At 34.9% G+C, this 18,856-nt stretch overlaps 1 protein-coding gene and 1 long non-coding RNA gene across 2 annotated transcripts in view; both read right to left on the bottom strand.

The window, feature by feature from the left end:
- Positions 1–18,856, bottom strand: part of LOC134546236 (zinc finger SWIM domain-containing protein 4-like) — a 451,294-nt gene that overhangs the window by 36,673 nt on the left and 395,765 nt on the right. The window lies entirely within an intron of this gene.
- Positions 3,498–12,187, bottom strand: LOC134527392 (uncharacterized). The gene is made up of 2 exons (XR_010074180.1): positions 5,489–12,187; positions 3,498–4,405 (listed from the first exon to the last, which is right to left on the bottom strand). It is a non-coding gene; the product is annotated as an uncharacterized LOC134527392 (long non-coding RNA).

Genomic DNA, 18,856 nt, shown 5'->3' with positions numbered 1-18,856 from the left:
CAACAAGTTCGCGCGCTTAGATTTACTTGCAGGCAATAGCTTCACCCGCCCATTACAGGACCTGAAAAAACCATTTTATTTCTCTGTTTAAAACTGAAATATAAAATTCGACCTACAAGGTCCAAAACGCAAGATAAGATGCTTTGTATTTAACTAAAAAAAATAGTATTTATTAATAGTATTCTTTAAATTATATAAGGTCAAAGAAGGTACATATTTCAAAAACCTGCATTTTATAAAAACGACTCCAGGACTCATACCAAGTATTGGCCGAACATCAGCCATGTACCAAATAAAAGCTGTCACCTTACTTAACAAAATATACTGTTCAGAATTTTTGTCTGGGCCGACACTTTTAATGCCGACGGACAGCAACAAGTTCGCGCGCCCAGTTTTACTTACAGGCAATAGCTTCACCCGCCCATTACAGGACCTAAAAAAAACCATTTTATTTCTCCGTTTAAAACTGAAATATATAAATACAACTACAAGGTCCTAAACGAAAGATAATATGCTTTGTATTTAACTAAAAAAAATAGTATTTATCAATAGTATTCTTTAATTTATATAAGGTCAAAGAAGGTACATATTTCAAAAATTTGCATTTTATAAAAACGACTCCAGGACTCATACCAAGTATTGGCCGAATATCAGCCATATACCAAATGAAAGCTGTAACATTTCTTAACAAAATATACTGTTCAGAATTTTTGTCTGGGCCGACAGTTTTAATGCCGACGGACAGCAACAAGTTCGCGCGCTTAGATTTACTTGCAGGCAATAGCTTCACCCGCCCATTACAGGACCTGAAAAAACCATTTTATTTCTCTGTTTAAAACTGAAATATAAAATTCGACCTACAAGGTCCTAAACGCAAGATAAGATGCTTTGTATTTAACTAAAAAAAATAGTATTTATTAATAGTATTCTTTAAATTATATAAGGTCAAAGAAGGTACATATTTCAAAAACCTGCATTTTATAAAAACGACTCCAGGACTCATACCAAGTATTGGCCGAACATCAGCCATGTACCAAATGAAAGCTGTCACCTTACTTAACAAAATATACTGTTCAGAATTTTTGTCTGTGCCGACAGTTTTAATGCCGACGGACAGCAACAAGTTCGCGCGCTTAGATTTACTTGCAGGCAATAACTTCACCCGCCCATTACAGGACCTGAAAAAACCATTTTATTTATCTGTTTAAAACTGAAATTTAAAAATCCACCTACAAGATACTAAAAGAAAGATATGGCGCTTTGTATTTAATTTAAAAACTTAGTATTTGTTAATAGTATTATTAAAATTATTTAAGGTCGAAAAAGGTACATATTTCAAAAACTTACTTTATATTAAAACGACTCCAGGACTCATACCAAGTATTGGCCGAACATCAGCCATGTACCAAATGAAAGCTGTCACCTTACTTAACAAAATATACTGTTCAGAATTTTTGTCTGGGCCAACACTTTTAATGCCGACGGACAGCAACAAGTTCGCGCGCCCAGTTTTACTTACAGGCAATAGCTTCACCCGCCCATTACAGGACCTAAAAAAAACCATTTTATTTCTCCGTTTAAAACTGAAATATATAAATACAACTACAAGGTCCTAAACGAAAGATAATATGCTTTGTATTTAACTACAAAAATAGTATTTATCAATAGTATTCTTTAATTTATATAAGGTCAAAGAAGGTACATATTTCAAAAATTTGCATTTTATAAAAACGACTCCAGGACTCATACCAAGTATTGGCCGAATATCAGCCATATACCAAATGAAAGCTGTAACATTTCTTAACAAAATATACTGTTCAGAATTTTTGTCTGGGCCGACACTTTTAATGCCGACGGACAGCAACAAGTTCGCGCGCCCAGTTTTACTTACAGGCAATAGCTTCACCCGCCCATTACAGGACCTAAAAAAAACCATTTTATTTCTCCGTTTAAAACTGAAATATATAAATACAACTACAAGGTCCTAAACGAAAGATAATATGCTTTGTATTTAACTAAAAAAAATAGTATTTATCAATAGTATTCTTTAATTTATATAAGGTCAAAGAAGGTACATATTTCAAAAATTTGCATTTTATAAAAACGACTCCAGGACTCATACCAAGTATTGGCCGAATATCAGCCATATACCAAATGAAAGCTGTAACATTTCTTAACAAAATATACTGTTCAGAATTTTTGTCTGGGCCGACAGTTTTAATGCCGACGGACAGCAACAAGTTCGCGCGCTTAGATTTACTTGCAGGCAATAGCTTCACCCGCCCATTACAGGACCTGAAAAAACCATTTTATTTCTCTGTTTAAAACTGAAATATAAAATTCGACCTACAAGGTCCTAAACGCAAGATAAGATGCTTTGTATTTAACTAAAAAAAATAGTATTTATTAATAGTATTCTTTAAATTATATAAGGTCAAAGAAGGTACATATTTCAAAAACCTGCATTTTATAAAAACGACTCCAGGACTCATACCAAGTATTGGCCAAACATCAGCCATGTACCAAATAAAAGCTGTCACCTTACTTAACAAAATATACTGTTCAGAATTTTTGTCTGAGCCGACACTTTTAATGCCGACGGACAGCAACAAGTTCGCGCGCCCAGTTTTACTTACAGGCAATAGCTTCACCCGCCCATTACAGGACCTAAAAAAAACCATTTTATTTCTCCGTTTAAAACTGAAATATATAAATACAACTACAAGATCCTAAACGAAAGATAATATGCTTTGTATTTAACTAAAAAAATAGTATTTATCAATAGTATTCTTTAATTTATATAAGGTCAAAGAAGGTACATATTTCAAAAATTTGCATTTTATAAAAACGACTCCAGGACTCATACCAAGTATTGGCCGAATATCAGCCATATACCAAATGAAAGCTGTAACATTTCTTAACAAAATATACTGTTCAGAATTTTTGTCTGGGCCGACACTTTTAATGCCGACGGACAGCAACAAGATCGCGTGCCCTGTTTTCCTTGCAGGCAATAGCTTCACTCGCCCATTACAGGCCCTGAAAAAACCATTTTATTTCTCCGTTTAAAACTGAAATATAAAAATCCAACTACAAGGTCCTAAACGCAATATATGGCGCTTTGTATTTAACTTAAATAATTGGTATTTATTCTAGTGTATAGGGTTTGCCCTGAGACACGCCTAGGTCCTACCTTAAATTGGCCCCTTTCCCACACACTTTAGCTTAGTTTAATTTAAGTTAGGAAAACATTTCAATTGTCATTCGAGTCAGGCTTTTCAGGGGGGGTTTTCCACGCTCCTGACTGGCTTTAGACACACGTAGAAAAGGGATGATAGTCGAAGTTCTGTCATTTATACTCGATCCTAAAACCGGACGATTCGACGGCCGGCCTGGAAATAACTTCTCATACACTCCAGAGTTCACACATTTTTTAAGCATATTACCATGGTGTTCGCAATAATTGGGGTTAATTGTTTCAAAATAAAACAATAATATACCATGTCATGCACTTTTTTAATACACAGTATTTGAATAAATTTTCCCTAACACATAAACCATACACGCTGACGTCATGAGTTTCTCAAGGTAACCTAATTTGGTACGTCTCTGGAGTTATACTTAATTTATAACCCATTTGCAAGAAGTCAAATGAATCGGAAACACATTGTCGAATAAAATTAGTAAGTATTAAATATTATATCTGTGACATCTTAATTATGTTACTTAGATACAGTGTGCTATCGGTACAAGAGTAAAATTTAACATTAGAGGTATGACAATTCATAATATTGTAAGTTTAATTGTACTTTTTTAATAACTACCAAAATACATACAAATTATGCAGATTTTCCTAGTTATATCCACTAAGAACACGGATATTTAATCATATAGGTAATTCATTTATTATTTATAGGGGAGACATTGAAGCAAACATTTTCTTTCAATTATTATACATATATGTGTAAGTATGCATGTGTATATATATATAAAGTCCACATTCGGCATTATCAATATGTATGTAATTGGGAAATTCATACATTGGAAGAATTTTTATAACTTGCAGGGTTATGCGGGATTGTGTAAAAAAATATGTACCTAACAATGAAAGGTGAGTATGTTAACATTTTCTAAATGAGGCTCAAAGATAAAGTTACGACACATTTTAAATTTACCTTTTTTGATTCAGGACCGTAGCTTATCAACTGTTCTGGTTCAGAAACTATCTTAATTATTACAAAGTACATCAGAATCCAGTGACGACCGGTGTATGAGCTGCAGCAGGGGAGTCAGTTTGCAAGCGCACTGACATTCACGACAAGCTTGATTCACCAATGCCCACAATGTCACAGAGGAGCCAGCGATTATCAACCAGTCGCAGCCACGCAGTGCGACGCTGCGTCTACTGGAAACAATTCTGAAGAGTTGGAATCTGCTGCATTCATTCGCTAGTCACCACAATAACAATACATTAGAATAATGTTGTTTATATACTATTGAGACCTTGCATGTGATGGTAACGGGCCAGCATCTCGTTACCTGTATTTAAGGGGCGAGAACATATCAATTAGTTCTGGAAAAAAAATTCCCAAGAATTATTAAAATAAAGTACATGAAAGATGCTGTTAATTGTACACCATACAATACACCATACAAAGTACATGCTGCATTTCAACAAATGTGCTTGCATGGTTAACGTAACGTTATATCAATGAGTAAATAGAAAATTTTATTCGAAATTTAGTCATTAGCCAACCCCAAGTGTGAAAGATATTCAAGCAATTATTTGCAATGTTGCAAATATGTTTTAAAATGGTGCAATTTATGGCTTACTTTTTCAATTTTTCTTTGTAATGAAACAAGAAACAACTTGCAACGTCACAAAAGGCTCGCTCAGGAAGGAGGGTGCAACCTCTCTTTGGAACGATCCTCTTGTTCAATGTCAAATGAGCTACTTGTCACTTGCATTTGTTATTTTCCTAGTGTTAACTAAGAGGTTTCTTATATTTCAATGGTGGTATACACCACAACACTTTATATTTGTTCGGTACATTCGTATAAGGGAAACTGTAATTACATAATCCAGAGAACATAACATCACTTGGAAACCACACGTACTAAGTGTAAGGTTCTATCATATAGTTAAACAAGTTTGGCTGGCAACAAACACAACAAATTATAATCGGCATTAAACGCAACATTCCCAGTCCATTGACCATAGTTCGAGTGCTTATAGAAGTTCTATATGAAACCAAATAAAAATAATTCTGTAATACTACTGTTATTATTCTCAAATGTATAGAAATATGGTTGTTCCTTCTTGTAATGGTACAGAACACAAAGGTTTACAGAAATATTGTGTCACTTAACAAACATTTGTATTTTTACATATGAACCCCTAATTCGGTTCCAATTACAATTTATCTTAATCTGTTTTAGCACAATATTGAGCTTAAAATTTCTTATCCTAATTACACTTCTCAACTACCTATGCGGAAATCGGATCAAATTGTTTTCTAATAAATAAAAAATCGAATAAATAGATACTTCAGCCTACATAACACCATACAGTTTCTGCGAGAATATTTATTACGTACTCATAACACTTAAGAAAATGTTACACAAATCATTGCTTGATATTCATTCGTTCTTCTGTTCTGTCAACTGTGAACATAACGGGTGAATCATCGTGAAGTTATATATGTATCCTTTTGCGCACCTTTCTCTTTCACTGGCTAGCAATTTGTGACGTCACTCTGGAGATATTTTGCTAAAGTAGGCTATGTATACGGAAATATACGTTAATCTGAGTTTTACATTTTGTTAGAACGGCGGTTATCAACAAATGATGATTCTAATGGCAAATTTATTTTCATTCAAGTAAATAAATTAAGAAATTAGATACCTATAACTAATTTTATTGCCTCATTTATTACAAAATAAGTTTTTTTCTGTATTTTGTTTTGTCTCCGCCCAATTTAGGTTTCGAATGGACGAAAGCTACGATATCATTTAATTTTGACAATCTTTTTTTTTATATAGCCTGAAGTGATTTTATTATTTATTTCAGTGTAATACATTCACAACACAAGTTTGGCTAAATAATGTTAAACTTTTGTAGCAGTGACACCAGTTAACTGTTGTTTGCCACAACCGTAATAAATTATTTTGTGCACTATATATTGTGTACTATATATTGTACTAACAAAATACTAGGCAGGAAAATAATAACGCGGTAGTTTAGATACGGAAAAAAAATCATTTCGCTGGTTAGTACAACCTCATCCGAAAAAAAAAGCATTTATTTCAAAAATCAAGATTATATAATTAAAAATATGTCACTCTTGTAATATTAATATTGATTATTTAAAAATGTTGCATGGTTATTAATCGTTTCACAAAGCTTAAATATTTAAATTTTTCAAAAATTCGTACTTTTTATTCTGCAGTTTTAAATGCTAAATCTGCCACTCCTCTTCCCGGAACTTACCTAACACAATCTTTACTTCTCTACCTGCAGATTGTTATCCCTATTTCAAGTAATGCTAATTTTCTAGAGAAGGTTCTCCATTAAGAACATTTAATGGTTTTTTGAATAACACCTATCCCGAAGAACGCCGTTAAGTATTTTTAATGTGGCTAACGTAACTTACCCAAACATTTACACCAATATACAGTATTTTAAATGAATATTGTATACAACCAATCATTCAAATAATTTAACAGTGTTCGAAATTAAATTACCTTATCCCTCCAGCCATTCACACGATTAAACAATGTTTTAAATTAAGCTAACAAAACTTAACCAACCATCCAAATGACTTAAAAGTATTTTAAAAGTAGCTAACGTAATACAAAATACAAAACCAATGGTAAAATACCGGTAATCTACCTCAATTATCTCAACAAATATTAGCAGAATCATCACACATAATTAAAGAATCTCAAAAAACATTTATAAGAATTTTATGTAAATATTTTCATAAGTGCTTAAACTATGAAAAATTGCCAAAATAAATAGCCAAACAATAAAGCACGAATATCAAAAATTTGAATTTATATTTCGCCGTTTTTTGTTAGTTCTATCAACATAACATGACATCAATTAATAATATAATTAAATGAAAATATTTGGTTTGCGTTTACAACCGAAAATTTGGGACACGTTACAATTGTTCCGAAGTTAATGCAAGTTATTTTAATAACGCAAGTAAGCGTATCAGATATATTAATTCATGTAACAATATGAGCTAAATTTATTTTCTAAATGAAACGTATAAACATTAATACTAATAGTTCAGTTTATAATAAACTTGCATCTGTATGTATCCTACATAAAAATTTGTGACAAGGTTATAATTCAGAAATTCATTAAAAAATAAAACACTTATTGAAATGCTGTGCCTTTGTTTAAATAAACTTTACTCAGCTGTCAAAGTTGAGGCCTACACAAACAAAAAAATCATTTTCTCAAGATCAGTTGCTATAAAAACTTATTTTGACCATTCATATAACCCTACCTCCCTTACTTCGTGCAATAATCTTTGCTAAAATTAGTCTTTGTTTGCACAATAACACTCAGTTCTGACACGTTATAGTTTTAAAAGAGATGGTTATTTATTATTTAATTCATTTTTGTTGTTTTAGTGTTATTTGGGTAACTATATTACACACAGTCTAGCAGTTTGTCAATTCATATCATCAAACTACCATTCAAACCCGCGCTCGTAGGCAGTATCACCAACGAAAAGTATGCGCGCAGAACGTGAAAATATTCGTCCGCGGATCGGGCAGGCCTGTACACTTAGGCCATTCGATTTTTCGCAGTAATCACTTGACAGTGCACCAACTCATACGCCTCACTGAAGAGATAACAAGCGCCTTCAACGTAAAAGATTATGTAGTTGCGACGTTTTTAGACGTAGAAAAAGCCTTCGACAGAGTTTATAACGCGGGGCTAATCTATACAAACTATATCAAACAAATTTCCTGGTCTGCTATACCAAGCTAGTCGCGTCCTACCTAGAAGACAGAACGTTTACAGTATCAACTTAAAGAACTATGTCTGACATCAAACAAATAAGAGCAGGCGTACCACAGGGCAGTATTCTAGGCCCTGTTCTATTTAACATATATAGCCTTCTAGAGATTTGCCACGCCCCGAACACCGCCTAGTGAAGTTAGGCTGCTATGTGCTATGCAAACGACACGTTTCTGTATAGCAGATCATACACACTTCACCTAGCCACTACCAGACTGCATTAGCTTAGATTAAATTAGGCTAGGAAAAAAAACGGATGCATTAGCTGTGTGCTAGCAATGGTGTACGACCTGGCTTAGCAAAGTGAACACAACGATGTCCGAAGCTATTGTGTTTACTCGCGGAAATCTTCCACCTGTAGAACACAGGCCATAAATACGTTTGTTTGGCGAACAAATCCCACACAAGGACGTCGTAAAATATCTAGGCGTCCACATGGACAGGAAGCTTCTCTGGCACCATCATATAGATGCCTAGAGAATTCAAGCTGAGGTTAGACTAAGCTCACTATATCCAGTAATGAGCAGGCGATGTGGAGGCACAGTAACGAACGGTTTACTGTGCTCTACAAAACACTGATTCACCCTATTATTACGTACGCAGCCCCAGTCTGGGCAACCACTGCGAAAACACATTTATTAAAGCTGCAGCGAATTCAGAATAAATGTATTCGAATAGCTACAGACGCTCCAATGTATTACCCTACAGAAGCCTTGCATTGTGAAACGGACACGGAAACTTTGCAAGACTTTTACATTCGAACCCCAGAAACATTTTACGATAAATGCGTAAATAGTTAAAACCCACATGTTTTATCGCTCGGAAATTTTGATCCGGACGTAAGACAAAAATATAAGCGGCCGAAATCGCTCCTTGCCCACCGGCCGCCATAGTCGCGCGTGATTGGCCGCGCAGACTGCCAGCCAATGCGCGCGGAGCGAAAAAGCACAGTTCTTGCAATCCTAAGCTGGCAGCTCATAGTATTAAGTATTATTAAGTATAATATGGTTCTAATTGACATACAACGCCCAACACCGACGCAGCCCTCCCTGTAGGTCCTTCCGTGTAGGCGAAAAATACTGTCGTGTTTCGGCCCAGCAGGGCTCGAATTATCGTCTGATTTTCCACTTTTTTGGTCTCCTGAGACCTTGAATGGCGAAGCGCCCAAGAATAATCCCATACACATGTACACATTCATACTGATATTTCTAGTTTAAGAATGTGTGCTGGCTGGCATCATGGCGGGAACACGGACCAAACAGTCCAAGCTCACCACCTTCGCTTAGTAGTGCTTTTTTACTCTGTCCAACTCTTCTTCCAGAACAACCCTTCTGTTCCCGTAACCAACCTGCTTGTTAATTAATACATTAATTTTGCATCCAGCATGAATGAACCCAGGGTTTTCCCTCTGTCAATAGAGGCTTCACCTGGGCCCACCTTATCTAGTGTTAGTCTAGAGTAGTCAGTGAGGGGAGTTTGTCATGGCACTAATGGTGGCCATGGCTGACCAATTCCCTCCTAGCACATGATGCATGCGACCTCTCCTGCATGGCTAACCCCTGCATGATTAGAGCGTATAGGCTTCGGCCTGAGACGGACCTAGGTCTCTCCCTAACCCAGACCCCTCCCAAATACATTTGGTTTTAGTTAGGTTAAGAAAAAAAAGGAAACGCACAAAGCATCTAAGTAATCCATAAAACTTCTTTTACTCTTAGCAGTATTTATACTTATTTCACTTAAAAATTTTAATTTTGTCATCACATGTATTCACCAAAATAAAGAAAATAATTATTTCCTCATTAATGGAGCACTATGATCCAATTGTATCTGTAGGAGACTTTAGGGATAATACTTTAGAAAAACAATGAAACTACATATTTTGATTATCATGTATGAATAAAATGTTAGGTATCTGTTACATAACAACACTGATTGACAGCATTTTGACTCATACTCTAGCTCCTATTTTTAGAGTTAAAAGTTATTTTATCTAATTATCGTTAGCTTTAATTGCAATAGCAAAGTTAAGTCTTCGAATAGGCAGCAATAGAAGTTTTCCCGTTTTCAAATAGAATAACAGTGAACTATCGCAATGGCAGAAAATGTATTATACACCTGAACCGCGTCCTTAAGGATGGCACCTTGGCGCTACGACTCTCGTCTTACCAGCAACAAAGCGTGTTGCATGTTTTGTTCTCACCACGTAGAACAATACCAAGTTGTCATAAATAAGAGCACAACGCTTTGGTAGTGTAACATTTTACACGCAACTTTTTGTCAAATTTGTATTATTATAATATTCTCGTTCCTTTCCCATTATCGACTTGAAAAATCGGCTTCCACTGATCTTCTCAGGGCCGACGATACAACAGCGACTTCCGCCGAATTGTCCGCGAGTTGGTATTCACTATATTCCCAACAAAGAGCTCCTGTATTGGAAACCTCCAGGGCGTGACTGACTGCCTCTACGCCCTCCCCGCAGGCACACAGCCCGGGCGGGCGCCCCGGCTCCAGAGTGCCTGCAGCTGTCGCCCCCGGTTCTTGTTGCGAGGCGAGCACCCCGAGTCGTCCACGAAACAAAGCTTTCAATCTGTGAAAAATTTGCCCAAAGCTGAATTTTTGCACAGTGGTAGAGCCTACTATGCTTAATAACATACCGAAAGTTTACTGCTGTAGACCTTGTACGTATCACCGAAAACGTGCAGTTAAGTCCTAGATGGCAGCGACTTACAGCAGTTCATTAAAATGATTCGCGTATACGCAGTTATTAACGTAGACTCTCCGTAAATGCATCCAAATAATCTAGAAACACCATTTTACACATTTATGTTAAAACATTTTCAAAATGTTAATACTAAAGGTACGATATTAATCGATGAAGTAATAAGAAGTGTCTTCTATTCACAACGAAAGAATTAAAAACACGATTAACATAAAGATATATGGTCCGCCGTAATAATCACTTTTACAAACGTTGTTGCATATTTTTAAAGCTTTAAAATGGTATATTGGTTAATTCTCTGACTCAATTGACCGGGCCTCTGAAAGGTTCCGAGCGTCGTAGTGTGTATCCTACCGTGTGGGTACTTAAGTCGCTCGGGTTGGAACAAATTTTGGTCTTAGGAAACAAAGTTTTTTAACATATGGAAAATTACATAAAACCTGAAATTTTGTACAGCAGCAGTATCAATATTTCTTAGTAACATATCAAAAGTTTACCGCTGCAAACCCTGTGCGTTGTACCAAAATCGTGCAGTTAAGGCCTAAGTTACAATTTCTTGCATTGACCCACAAAAATAAATTTTGTAAATGCAATTTCTATAGTATAATCTCATAATGAAGCCCAAAATGTTCTAGGAACTTAACTTCAATTGTTAAAAACAAAAACATTTATAAAGATTAAATATATTTTCATTAAATAGGTAGTAGATTTCATTTCACTCCTTCTTTGTATCAATACAAAATAGTGATAATTCAATAAAATTGATTCAATTTTATTCATAAAAGTATGCAATCATTTCATCAATATTTTGTTATGACGTCACGTTAAACTATCGTCCATAAACCGACTTTACAGACAACCAATTTTTTTTTAATTTAAGAAAATAAAAATACAATTACATAAACATGAAAGGCCCCACGTAAAATTCATTTAAACCAACGAAGTTGCATATTTTTTAAGCTTTAACAAATGGTATATTGCTTAAGAGTGTGACTCCATTGATCTGCCCGCTGGCGCTGAAGCGTTCCGAGCGGCGTAATGTGTAGGCCTATTCTACTGCGGGAGGTGCTGAAGTCACTTGGGCTGCGGTGAATTTAGCTCTTAGGAAACTAACACTTTTAATATAAAAAAAACATAAACGCTGAATTTATTTAGTAGAGTTAGAATCAACGTTCTGTAGTAACATATCAACAGTTTATCGCCCCATACCTTGTGCATCACTCAGAAAACTAGCGGTTATGTCCTAAATCTTAGCTCCTTGTTGCGCTCTACAAATATGAATTCTACAAACGTTTTTATTATTGTATCTTCTCAGTTATCACATAAAATTAGTTTTCAAAATCTTTTATACTTTTGAAAGTTTAGAAGTGTGTGTGTGTATATATATATATACACAAATTTTTACAAAATCGCAGGAATTAATATATATATATATATATATATAATGCAAAATAAGAAAGTTGTATCAACAAAATTTTGCGAAATGTTTTTTTTTTACAAAATCGCAGGAATTAATATATATATATATATATATATATATATATATATATATATATATATATATATATATATATATATATATATATATATATATATATAAACTACAGGAACTTGAAAGTCTTTTAAATTAAGTTTCTTGATATTTATTAGTTTTTAAATGGTATATATTTAGTTGTCTACAATAACCTATTGGGTCGCTAGAGCCGTTAGAGCGTCGCAATGTGTACTGCTCTAGGCTTCATGCTAAAGTCGTTTGTGTTGGAGTGTTTTAGTCACAGGCAACAAAGATATTAAAAATAAAGATAAAAATCGCTAGTAAATTCCTCCAATTAACTAATGTAAGTAGATGCAAAAGTTTATTTGATTTTATTACAATACATCAGAATGAAAATATTTACCTAAGATAAAAACCACAAACCTTTATGGGCGCTATGAAAACTGTAAATGTTTTGTTTCTAATAGACCATGAAGCCTGGATAAAAAATAGATTACGTTACTGAAGTAATAGAATAAGACAATAACTATCATATATTTATTTGTTGATTAGTATTGGTATTAATTTTGAATTCTTTACTTAGTTTTTCTAATCTGGTTTTTCAGTCTTTACTAAAGCATTTTTTTTTAAGTTTACGAACTGAAAACATGCTCTCAAATATTGATATTGTGCCTCATCTCAAATGTGACGTCATGCGTCCGATGCCTAGAGTTATTACTTTAAAGTTCATTAGTGTTTCGATTTTCCCATTTCAAACAGATTTAGTCAAATAAAAAATAAAAGCTTAAATCGTTCTTTATGAGAAGGAAAGCTTTCCCAATTTTTTTTAGATATTTGTATACATAATTGTTAAACTTGGTATTTTTGGGTGTTCCTGTTGACAAGTTCTAACAAAATTGTTTATTGCAACTTTATGGAGCCATCATAACTTAAGAAAAAATATTAGATTATTATCTTATTTGCGATAATTTAACTGATTTTTTGTTAAATCGAATAAACGTAACATATCTGCAGCAATCCCTAAACTAAATCTTCGGAACTTTGAAACTTGGCCATGAAGGTCGCGTGCAACGCTCGTCGCGCCGGCTTGCTGCGACCAAAGCACCGCCGCAGGACGGCACACACGCCGACCCTTGTTTTGTATGTAAATCATACTTTTATTTCAATGAATGTTTAAAAAAAAAACATAATCAATAACGTTATCGACTTTGTTTCAACATTTTATTCAACATTGAATTTTTTTAACGTGATCGTGTTGAATAGTGTATCTGGATTATTTTTATGCACTTACAGAGAGTCTACGTTATTAACTGCGTAAACGGGAATCATTTTAATGGACTGCTGTAAGACTCTAACTTCTAGGACTTAACTGCACGTTTTCGGTGATACGCATAAGGTCTACAACGGTAAACTTCAGGTATGTTATTAAGCATAGTCAACTCTAACAATTGGCAGAAATTCAGCTATGGACAAATTTTTCACAGATTTGTGATTCTTTTTGTATTTCCTAGACAAGGGCCTGGGCAGGGCGACACACCCCGCGCATGCCGTGAGTAAACGCTACGGTTCCCGCATCAACTCCCCTTCGGTGAACTGCACGCCTTAGGTGATTCCCAAAGGACGCAGGGCACTCCCGGCCGTCAGCACGCGCGAGCGGAGCTAGCGAATGTACGCCCGACGACAAGAAGGCTATAGGGATGTTAGCTTCCCGGGTGTAGCCAAGTCGGGTGACTATAAGTTTATAGATGAGTTGACACTTTTATAGCCTGAGCGTCTTAGCAGAAAGGAAACCTTTCTTTATACTTTGAAAGGTCGGGTCGTTGCGCTCGTCATAAACCCTTGGAGCAGCTCCACAACACGTCCTCTTCCGATGGCAGCGCAGATTGAAAATTTTCCACCCCTTGCAGTATTAGTAAGACATATCAAAAACTTATATACAATAATTAAGTATGCAATAAATAATAAAATCTATAATAGTGGTTCAAATATAATGAAATAAATAAAAATATCAACATATTTGTCGGGTGAAGCTATTGCCTGCAAGGAAAACAGGGCGTAAGAACTTGTTGAGGACCGTCGGCATTAAAAGTGTCGGCCAAGTAAAAAATTATGATAGGAATATTTTGTTAAGAAAGATTTCAGCATTCATTTGATACATGGCTGATGTTCGACCAATACTTGCTATCAGTCCTAGACTCGTTATCATATAATGCCAGTTTTTGAAATATGTACCTTGTTAGACCTTAAATATATAAAAAAATACTGTTAAGGATACTAATACAATTAGTTAAATAACAAGCCTTACACATTTAGTTTAGGATCCCGTAGTTGGAATTTTTTATTTCAGTTTCTGAACGGAGAAAAAAATGGTTTTTTCAGGTCCTGTAATGGGCGGGTGAAGCTATTGCCTGCAAGTAAAACTGGGCGCGCGATCTTGTTGCTGTCCGTCGGCATTAAAACTGTCGGCCCAGACAAAAATTCTGAACAGTATATTTTGTTAAGTAAGGTGACAGCTTTCATTTGGTATATGGCTGATGTTCGGCCAATACTTGGTATGAGTACTGGAGTCGTTTTAATATAATGCAAGTATTTGAAATATGTACCTTATTTGACCTTAAATAATTTTAATAATACTATTAACAAATACTAAGTTTTTAAATTAAATACAAAGCGCCATATCTTGCGTTTAGGACCTTGTAGGTGGATTTTTATATTTCAGTTTAAAACAGAGAAATAAAATGGTTTTTTCAGGTCCTGTAATGGGCGCATGAAGCTATTGCCTGCAAGTAAAACTGGGCGCGCGATCTTGTTGCTGTCCGTCGGCATTAAAACTGTCGGCCCAGACAAAAATTCTGAACAGTATATTTTGTTAAGTAAGGTGACAGCTTTCAGTTGGTATATGGCTGATGTTCGGCCAATACATGGTATGAGTCCTGGAGTCGTTATAATATAATGCCATTTTCTGAAATATGTACTTTGTTTTACCTTAAATAACTTTAAATAATGTTTTTAAAAATACAATTTTTTTAGTTTAATAAAAAGCCTCACATCTTGCGTTTAGGACCTTGTAGGTGGATTTTTATATTTCAGTTTAAAACAGAGAAATAAAATGGTTTTTTCAGGTCCTGTAATGGGCGCATGAAGCTATTGCCTGCAAGTAAAACTGGGCGCGCGATCTTGTTGCTGTCCGTCGGCATTAAAAGTGTCGGCCCAGACAAAAATTCTGAACAGTATATTTTGTTAAGTAAGGTGACAGCTTTCATTTGGTATATGGCTGATGTTCGGCCAATACTTGGTACGAGTACTGGAGTCGTTTTAATATAATGCAAGTTTTTGAAATATGTACTTTGTTTTACCTTAAATAACTTTAAATAATGTTTTTAAAAATACAAATTTTTTAGTTTAAATAAAAAGCCTCACATATTGTGTTTAGGACCTCGTTGTTGGATTTTCATTTTTCACATTTTAACAGAGAAGTAAACTGGTTTTTTCAAGGCCTGTAATGGGCGGGTGAAGCTATTGCCTGCAAATAAAACTGGGCGCGCAATCTTGTTGCTGTCCGTCGGCATTAAAAGTGTCGACCCAGACAAAAATTCTGAACAGTATATTTTGTTAAGTAAGGTGACAGCTTTCATTTGGTATATGGCTGATGTTCGGCCAATACTTGGTATGAGTACTGGAGTCGTTTTAATATAATGCAAGTTTTTGAAATATGTACCTTTTTTGACCTTAAATAATTTTAATAATACTATTAACAAATACTAAGTTTTTAAATTAAATACAATGCGCCATATCTTGCGTTTAGGACCTTGTAAGTGGATTTTTATAATTCAGTTTAAAACAGAGAAATAAAATGGTTTTTTCAGGTCCTGTAATGGGCGGGTGAAGCTATTGCCTGCAAGTAAAACTGGGCGCGCGATCTTGTTGCTGTCCATCAGCATTAAAAGTGTCGGCCCAGACTAAAATTCTGAACAGTATATTTTGTTAAGTAAGGTGACAGCTTTCATTTGGTATATGGCTGATGTTCGGCCAATACTTGGTATGAGTCCTGGAGTCGTTATAATATAACGCCATTTTCTGAAATATGAACTTTGTTTGACCTATAATAATTTTAAAAAATGTTTTTAAATTACAAATTTTTTAGGTTAAGTAAAAAGCCTTATATTTTGTGTTTAGGACCTCGTTGTTGAATTTTCATATTTCACTTTTTAACGGAGAAGTAAAATGGTTTTTTAGAGGCCTGTAATGGGCGGGTGAAGCTATTGCCTGCAAGTGAAACTGGGCGCGCGATCTTGTTGCTGTCCGTCGGCATTAAAAGTGTCGGCCCAGACAAAAATTCTGAACAGTATATTTTGTTAAGTAAGGTGACAGCTTTCATTTGGTATATGGCTGATGTTCGGCCAATACTTGGTACGAGTCCTGGAGTCGTTTTAATATAATGCAAGTTTTTGAAATATGTACTTTGTTTTACCTTAAATAACTTTAAATAATGTTTTTAAAAATACAAATTTTTTAGTTTAAATAAAAAGCCTCACATCTTGTGTTTAGGACCTCGTTGTTGGATTTTCATTTTTCACATTTTAACAGAGAAGTAAAATGGTTTTTTCAAGGCCTGTAATGGGCGGGTGAAGCTATTGCCTGCAAGTAAAACTGGGCGCGCGATCTTGTTGCTGTCCGTCGGCATTAAAAGTGTCGGCCCAGACAAAAATTCTGAACAGTATATTTTGTTAAGTAAGGTGAAAGCATTCATTTGGTATATGGCTGATGTTCGGCCAATACTTGGTATGAGTCCTGGAGTCGTTTTAATATAATGCATGTTTTTGAAATATGTACTTTGTTTTACCTTAAATAACTTTAAATAATGTTTTTAAAAATACAAATTTTTTAGTTTAAATAAAAAGCCTCACATCTTGTGTTTAGGATCTCGTTGTTGGATTTTCATTTTTCACATTTTAACAGAGAAGTAAAATGGTTTTTACAAGGCCTGTAATGGGCGGGTGAAGCTATTGCCTGCAAGTAAAACTGGGCGCGCGATCTTGTTGCTGTCCGTCGGCATTAAAAGTGTCGGCCCAGACAAAAATTCTGAACAGTATATTTTGTTAAGTAAGGTGACAGCTTTCAGTTGGTATATGGCTGATGTTCGGCTAATACATGGTATGAGTCCTGGAGTCGTTATAATATAATGCCATTTTCTGAAATATGAACTTTGTTTGACCTTAAATAATTTTAAAAAATGTTTTTAAATTACAAATTTTTTAGGTTAAATAACCTTATATCTTGTGTTTAGGACCTCGTTGTTGAATTTTCATATTTCACTTTTTAACGGAGAAGTAAAATGGTTTTTTCAAGGCCTGTAATGGGTGGGTGAAGCTATTGCCTGCAAGTGAAACTGGGCGCGCGATCTTGTTGCTGTCCGTCGGCATTAAAAGTGTCGGCCCAGACAAAAATTCTGAACAGTATATTTTGTTAAGTAAGGTGACAGCTTTCAGTTGGTATATGGCTGATGTTCGGCCAATACTTGGTATGAGTACTGGAGTCGTTTTAATATAATGCAAGTATTTGAAATATGTACCTTATTTGACCTTAAATAATTTTAATAATACTATTAACAAATACTAAGTTTTTAAATTAAATACAAAGCGCCATATCTTGCGTTTAGGACCTTGTAGGTGGATTTTTATATTTCAGTTTAAAACAGAGAAATAAAATGTTTTTTTTCAGGTCCTGTAATGGGCGCATGAAGCTATTGCCTGCAAGTAAAACTGGGCGCGCGATCTTGTTGCTGTCCGTCGTCATTAAAAGTGTCGGCCCAGACAAAAATTCTGAACAGTATATTTTGTTAAGTAAGGTGACAGCTTTCATTTGGTATATGGCTGATGTTCGGCCAATACTTGGTACGAGTACTGGAGTCGTTATAATATAATGCCATTTTCTGAAATATGAACTTTGTTTGACCTTAAATAATTTTAAAAAAGTTTTTAAATTACAAATTTTTTAGGTTAAATAAAAAGCCTTATATCTTGTGTTTAGGACCTCGTTGTTGGATTTTCATTTTTCACATTTTAACAGAGAAGTAAAATGGGTTTTTCAAGGCCTGTAATGGGCGGGTGAAGCTATTGCCTGCAAGTAAAACTGGGCGCGCGATCTTGTTGCTGTCCGTCGGCATTAAAAGTGTCGGCCCAGACAAAAATTCTGAACAGTATATTTTGTTAAGTAAGGTGACAGCTTTCAGTTGGTATATGGCTGATGTTCGGCCAATACATGGAATGAGTCCTGGAGTCGTTATAATATAATGCCATTTTCTGAAATATGAACTTTGTTTGACCTTAAATAATTTTAAAAAATGTTTTTAAATTACAAATTTTTTAGGTTAAATAAAAAGCCTTATATCTTGTGTTTAGGACCTCGTTGTTGAATTTTCATATTTCACTTTTTAACGGAGAAGTAAAATGGTTTTTTCAAGGCCTGTAATGGGCGGGTGAAGCTATTGCCTGCAAGTGAAACTGGGCGCGCGATCTTGTTGCTGTCCGTCGGCATTAAAAGTGTCGGCCCAGACAAAAATTCTGAACAGTATATTTTGTTAAGTAAGGTGACAGCT

Source organism: Bacillus rossius, chromosome 1 (assembly GCF_032445375.1).
Source record: "Bacillus rossius redtenbacheri isolate Brsri chromosome 1, Brsri_v3, whole genome shotgun sequence".
Classification (NCBI taxonomy): domain Eukaryota; kingdom Metazoa; phylum Arthropoda; class Insecta; order Phasmatodea; family Bacillidae; genus Bacillus; species Bacillus rossius.
Note: the sequence above shows the minus strand (reverse complement) of the source record. Positions and strands in the feature narration are given on the sequence as shown.